Here is a 7674-nt window from a genome sequence, read left to right on the forward strand (position 1 = left end):
ATTAATTCCTTAATCACACAATGTAATACGATACAATATAAGAAAAGAAGAGAAAATGAAATGACCGACTGGAAGCAATGACTTTCTTCCAACGGATGTGCGTCAAGGCTGCCAGTGGTTCCATGGTTGGGCGGTGGAGTTGACTCTCCCGAGATCTAGCTCCGATCGAAGGCCCCGGTCGTCACTCAGAATGGATGAAGGAGATGAAGAACTCTCAAGCTTTCTTCTCACGCATTTTTTCTGGATCACAAGGATCCACTCTAAGACGAACCTCAGGCGAAAACCTTGGATAAATTGAAATTCTGCTCATCGGCTTCTTTAGATAGAGCTTGGATCGCCGACGACATTAATGGACTACTCTGATTCTGACATTCGCGGCTCGTTAGTCCTTTTCTGAATCTCTGCTGCTAACGGTATGGTAGATGAAATGTCAACATCATCTTTTGATTTCCTCGAGATATGCGCTAATGCGTTCATTCCACCAACCTTGCGTCGATCCTCTATTATGTGTTATCGTGTAGTCACAATCGTATAGTGACCGCATTCGCTTAATACTGCAACCTCTACACGATGATCGCAATCACTTGATGATCACAACTCCCATGCGATGGACGCAGGCGGCTGATTGTTGCAACACCCATGCGTTGATCGAATGCACTCGCCTTTGCAATAGAGAGTTTCTCCGCATGCGGTCGTCTATGTGGTAGTTCGGCTTCCGCGTTTGCGTCCACTTCCTGCGTTAACTACAAAAATAGACAATTGAACGAATAATAACACATAATAGTGGGTTAGCCGAGATTCATCATGTTGATCGACGCAAACTTATTTTCTCATGAATTCCTAACATAATTACCGCATATTCTTCTTAACAACCCTCATAATTCTAAATAAAAGGCCTAAGATGACATGCAATCACTTACTCAGGATTCATGTCATGTCACCTATGGCATTCTAGTGAAATTTAAGTCTCTACTATTAACGATGTTATATAATGAAACTAATCATTTCACGGTCCAATCTTATACAAACTCTTTGTATAGACTACCCCCGCTTACATGTCTCCACATGAATGATCAGGATCAAATCATTTGTAGCACTTTACAACACTTGTAACATCTACAAAGTGGGCTATATCCTTAGTGTCACTAGGATAAGGTACCCAACCTTATCCATGTACTGCAGACAGTTTAGGTTATTATTTAAACAAGATCCACCTATATGCCTCTACATAATTGTTTAAATTATATAAAACCTAGGATTTTAGTTTATTAGATTGAGTGTATGCTCATAAAATAACAACTATTTTATTAATAATAATTTGTTTATACAATGTTTAAACTACGAGAATACAATAGATTTAGGACACCAATCCCAACATGCTGAGCATGGTTTTCGATCCTCCTTAATAGATTTGATGTCTATAAAAGAAGAAGAAGCCTCCCATTTCAGTGATGGACTTTCCATCGACACTTCACCTATGTTCCACTCATGATTCTTCCACAAATTCAGACATCCTTGGACAAGTTTTAATAATCTCAGTCAACAACTTGAAGAATGGAAGTTCCTCTAAAGTTCGAGTACTCTAGATTTTACCTCATGCAAACATGTGGTGAGAGAGGATTCATCCTTAAAAAAGTAGAGTCACCTTGGAAAAAGATTAGGAGAGTGATAATTTTCCACAAAGTGTATTTCCAGCATTTCTTAGTTTACTTTTATGCACTTTTATATATTCTTTCTTTTCTCTTTTATTGAACATCATCTTGTAGTTGTGATTTTTTGTTCCAATGAAGTTCACTCATTTATCTTTAACCATGAGCTAAATTCTTTAAGGATTCAACAATGTGGATATCGTGGATTTTATGGCTTGAGCAATGTCTGCACTTCATATCGCCTTGACTTACGCATTTCCCTTGTATTAAAGTTAAAGATGAAAAATGATAAGTTAAACTGGCCACTTAATTTAGAAATATAGTGGACTCTTAATGCTGAAAAGGTTAGGATATAAATAAATATCATAAAGGGATATGAGACTAAGAGCCTATAAATAGGACTATGACGTCGCCTTAGAAATAAAGGACACCATAGGATAAAGAAATTGTATGTGAATTAATTTAAGATCCAACTAATCATAGAAATATAGATATGAGCTACTTAGCACTCCTAAAGGAACTTGATACAAGACCTAATAGAAGACGTTTTCTGTCCATGACTAAGTCATTGTGTAGGTATGATGGGGCCGCATCGCCAAGGCACACTGCCCAACCGATTGAAACATTGTTTCACCCCGATCATCTATTCTTATTTACTGTTTTTAATGTCAATTTTTTTGCCTATTCACTATCTATTGACACACTTGGGTACCTTTATTTACATTGACTCATTGTCTTAATACAATTAAACTTAACTTTAGTCTCATGGGATTAGACTCTTGGAATATTTCAAGATTTATTACTTCGTCCATAATATATGCTTACGTTTAGATCTAATTTTTTCTTATTTGTATCACTCATACACGTCTCGACGATCAGTAAACAATCAAATTCATGATTTGGCTTTCCATTTCCACATTAATCAAGTATCTATCTTGATGTTTTTAAATAAGCTCTCCCTTCCAATGCCGATCACACCAAGTGAACATGTCTCCCTGGAAAAATGTATCACATGGCCCACACAGATCAATAATATTTTTGAAGCACTTTTTTCTTAGAGGCCGACAAAATTTCATTAAAGTTACCTTCAATGATCCAAGGTAGATGAATCGCATTTTGCAACTGCTCCATAAGAGTCCAAGTTTCAACTCTTTTCTCATCATCTAGGTTAAGGACAAAAATGTAATTAGCTCCTAATTTGGGTAATTAGAAAGCTCACTTTAGATATTCTTATAAATATTGATAAAGTTGGACATAAATGAAATATAGGGTCTTTATTTGCTAACTTAGATCTTCAATTTAAATTTGGGACACAGGTCAACCTTCAATTGGTCCTAAATTCAATCATTTTTAATTTTGCCATTAATTTAAGAAATGACGTGATAATTTGTGATTGATCCAAGATTTCTCATTCAACAAGAGTATAGGAATTAAATGGTGTTTTAACAAATAAAATGACTAAAAATAAGGAAGAATACACATAAATATTCCATGAACCATATTGCATCATAAATACATAGGCTTCATGGGATAAACATACAAGAATCTAATATATGCAAGAACTTAATGAGTGGCGAATCTATCCTAAAAGAATCGATGGTCATATTTTAGTATTAAAAAACGGTCATCTTTCTAAAGTGAACCAACATTTGACACTCTACTACAATTTCTCTATTACTCTTTCATAAGAAATTATGAGCTTCCTCTATTGACAAATTTAATTACAAGAATATAAATACTCCATGAACCATATTGCATCATAAATACATAGGCTTCATGGGATAAACATGAAAGAATATAATATATGCAAGAACTTAATGAGTGGCGGGTCTATCCTAAAAGAATCGATGGTCATATTTTAGTATTAAAAAACGGTCATCTTTCTAAAGTGAACCGACATTTGACACTCTACTACAATTTTCTCTATTACTCTTTTATAAGTAATAAAAGAGTAATTATGAGCTTCCTCTATTGACAAATTTAATTACGAGCATATGAAGGAAATGAAAAATATGCTTTGTAGTACATTATCGCGACCATATGTTATCAACATATATTATTTGTCATTTTTTAAAAATGAGATTGTATATGGAACATTTTTTTTTACAGTTTTTCAAAATTTATTACACGTTATACAATGACCTCGACATTGTTTTACTAGTTAATATATGTCTTGAATTAGCTCAATTCTACCAACCCGCTCGCCACTATTTTGACTTCTGATAACGGTGGGGTGTAGTCATATAGATGACAAGTTTGGCAATTATTTTCCCGCACATGTAATAAATTATGGAAAACAACTTGCGACCAATAATTTCTTCAAGTCCTAACAACTCACTTTTTAAGTCCACACATTAGAACTCATAAAATCAAAGGCATAAGGAAATATTTCTCTTTCAAAATCGTCGTCTTCATCTGCCGCTTCGTGCTCCCTTTCATCTACTCTCTCATGGCTTCCACTGAAATTGCCCACGACTTTTCCCCTTTGCTCGTCGTTTACAAAGACGGTCGCGTCCACAGGCTTGCCGGCAACGAATTAGTCGATCCGTCTCTTGACCCCCTAACCGACGTCGAGTCCAAAGACGTTGTCATCTCGCCGGAAACCGCCGTCTCTGTTCGGATTTATAGGCCCAAACCCACCGCACAACCTCACAAACTTCCTCTTCTCATTTACTTTCACGGCGGATGTTTCTGCATCGAATCCGCATTCTCCACCACCTATAACCGTCATCTTAACTCCTTAGTCGCTGAAGCCAACGTCATCGCCGTCTCCGTCGATTACCGGCTAGCTCCGGAGCACCCGCTTCCGATCGCTTATGAAGATTCCTGGGATGCTTTGAAATGGGTCGCCGCCCATTCGGCCGGAACCGGGCCGGAGGAGTGGTTGAATGGAATTGCAGATTTGGAGCGGGTTTATTTCGCCGGAGATAGCGCTGGAGCCAACATTGCTAATCGAATGGCGATACGGGTCGGGTCGGAAGGGTCGTCCGGGTTAAATCTGAGGGGATTGCTTTTGGTTCATCCTTATTTCTGGGGAGGGAAATTGATCGGAGATGAAGAGAAGCTGAATCCGAAAGATAGAATGTTTATCGAGAAATTGTGGTATTTTGTTTACCCTAAGATTAGCGGGTTAGATGACCCGATTGTGAACCCTGAATTTGACCCGGAATTGGGGCGGGTAGCGGCGGAGAGAGTGGCGGTTTATGTGGCGGAGAAGGACGCTGTGAAAAACAGAGGATGGCTGTACAGCGAGTGTCTGCAGAAATCGGGATGGAGCGGCACCGTGGATGTTGTCGAGACGAAAGGCCAAGGCCACGTGTTTCATTTGTTCAACCCGACATCCGACGAGGCGGTTGATTTCATCGGAAAGCTTGCCGCCTTCATCAATGCCGGCCACCGTGAGTGAAGTGATCAGAGAATTAAATAAATTTCCTCCGCCTTCTTCGGCAGCGGAATTTGAAGTCATTTTAAAGTTCCTTTTTTCTTCTTGTTTTTTGGTTTCGTAGTTTGGAGGGGAAAAAATGAAGGAATTGAACGTGAAATAAGGTATTCTATTTCTGATTCTGTTTTGTGGCAATGAGTGTTTTTCCCTTTTCACTTGGTTTCATAGAAGCTAGAAAGTATGGTGCTGGTATAAAATATTCAGTAAAATTTGGATGCTTTGCCACTCTTACCCTATACAGAAAATAATAATAATAATAATAATAATAATGATAATCATAATAATAGTAATAATAATAATAAAATAAAATATTTAAAGAAAGATATAAGAAGAATTCGCCATACTAAACTCAAGGTTCAAAATATGGAAATATTGAGGTACCAATTTATAACAATGTTGATATCAATGAAATTTCAAAAGAAATTATGGAGATTGATAAAAATTATAGAAATTGTTATAATTAGTTAATGAAACTTTTGGCTTAATTAGACTATAATTGATCATTTTTAATCTCAATTTTTATAAAGTAAGATAACATTTAGATGTCTATTGTAAATGTATGTGTAAATGTTGATGCAAGAGCATAAATTTAAAAAATAAATGAAAAATCATTACAAAATAATATAAAGCTTAGAAATATTTTGAGATAAAATTATGTGAAAATTATGAAAAAAAATTTGTGGTAAAAAAAAAAAACTCACATCAATTCAATTTTGAGATGAAATGATATGAAAATTGAATGAAAAAGTTAAGCTTTTGGTTGAAAATAAAGCAAAAAATTGAGAAAAGCTAGAAACTAAAAAAAGCAGCACAAAAAAAGACTTAATCCTTTGTCGAAAATGATGAACTATAGAATTGTGTGTGATTATGACCATATACTTGAAAATTTTGAACCGACAACATAGTTAATTAAAAAAATACTTTTAATAAATAATAAAATAAGGGAAAAATATAAAAATATAGTACCTCTTTAAAATATTTGCAAATATAGAAGTGTTAGACTAGTCAACATTTGATTTTTTTTCTAATTTTCAAACCATTGTCTTGTCTTGTTGGATACATTCTTCTTCTTTTTTTCTTTTTTTATTTTCTTCGATTTTTGTTTTTTGGTTTTTTTTAATTTTATTTTCTTTCCTTTCTCTAGTTTTTACTTCTTCTCTTTCTTTCTTTCTTTCTTTTATTTTCTTTCCTTTATTTGATTTTTGTTTCTTCTTCTTCTTTTTTCATAAGAATTATGAAGTTGAGATACATATCCAAGACTTGAGAGTATCCAAATGTGACTTAACACCAACAAGTCAATCATCAAAATATTAAATATAAATAGTAAATAAAAACAAATTTAAAAGAAACTACTTTTTTTAGTCTACAAATTTGCACCATTTTTAGAAATATTTCTTAAAAGTTTAAAATAAGAAACGAAAATAGTTATTAAACAAGTTTATTTATAAAAAAAAAAAAAGAAAAAAAAAGAGAGAGAGAGACATGTGAACGATATCAAACAGATTAATAGTTTTTTTTTTTTTTTTGTCTTTTTATAGGACTTTAAAATATGATGTCTATCAGAAATAAACTTGAAAACTGGCATAGATGATCTAAAATGAAGGGAAAATTGAAATATTTGTGTACTATAATATTTGTGTATTGATAATAAAATTATTAGTGATATTAGTGATAAAATTTAGATAGATATCAGTCATATTCATGTATTAGTGATACCGAGTTTAAATAGGTATCGGTGGTAGAAATTTGTTAGTGATAAAAGTCTATTATTGATAATCATGATAAAAGTTTTTGAATAATAGTCACTGATAGCTTTGAGTGTTGATCTTTCAAAATTGATAGTCACTAATGAAAGTCTATTAGTGATAACTACTAATATTTTCTATCATTGATAGCTTAATCTTTGATGATTTTTCTCACACTTAATATCCACTTATAGAAGTCTATCATTGATAGTCAACTTAGTGAATTTAATTAATAAAGTTGAATCTCGAACTAAAGTATAAATGGAATGTCTAGAAGTTATCACTAATAACATGTTATTATTGATAGAAGCTATCAGCAATATTGATAACATGTTATTTAATGATAAAAATGAATGACAGAAGTTATCTCTGATAGCATGTTATCAATGACAGAAGCTATCACCGTTAACTATGATATAAGTGATATTAGTAATATTAAAGATAGAACTCAATGATATCCACAATGATATCAATGATATAAAAGTCAATTTCATTTTATGAAAGTTTATCATTGATAGCTACTGTTAAAAGTTATCGGTGATAGCCATTGATTGAAGCCATCAATGATAGCCATAGCTATTAGTGATATCCGTATATTAGTGATATGACTTATGTATATATCAATAAAATGAATGATATTAATGATATTGGTGATATAACTTCGGTAAATATTAGAAATAGTCACTTATAGACCTTTTATTGATAGATTTCTATTACTTATAGCTTTAAATATTAATCTTTGAAAGATGATAGTTTCCTTTCAAAAGTTGGTAACTACTTATAAAGGTCTATAATTGATATCCATTAGTAGCCTTAGGTGTTAATATTTAATGTTTGG

General features: G+C 33.4%; 1 pseudogene across 1 annotated transcript; it reads left to right on the top strand.

Annotated features, from left to right (window-relative positions):
- The first annotated feature begins 3796 nt into the window (after window positions 1-3796).
- On the top strand, window positions 3797-5226 carry LOC120087727 (putative carboxylesterase 2 pseudogene; annotated as a pseudogene). Its single transcript, XR_016524075.1, has one exon. The product of XR_016524075.1 is annotated as a putative carboxylesterase 2 pseudogene (transcript).
- Window positions 5227-7674: the final 2448 nt, after the last annotated feature.

This window comes from Benincasa hispida, chromosome 10 (assembly GCF_027475165.1).
Source record: "Benincasa hispida cultivar pf3 chromosome 10, pf3_genome.v1.1, whole genome shotgun sequence".
Classification (NCBI taxonomy): Eukaryota; Viridiplantae; Streptophyta; class Magnoliopsida; order Cucurbitales; family Cucurbitaceae; genus Benincasa; species Benincasa hispida.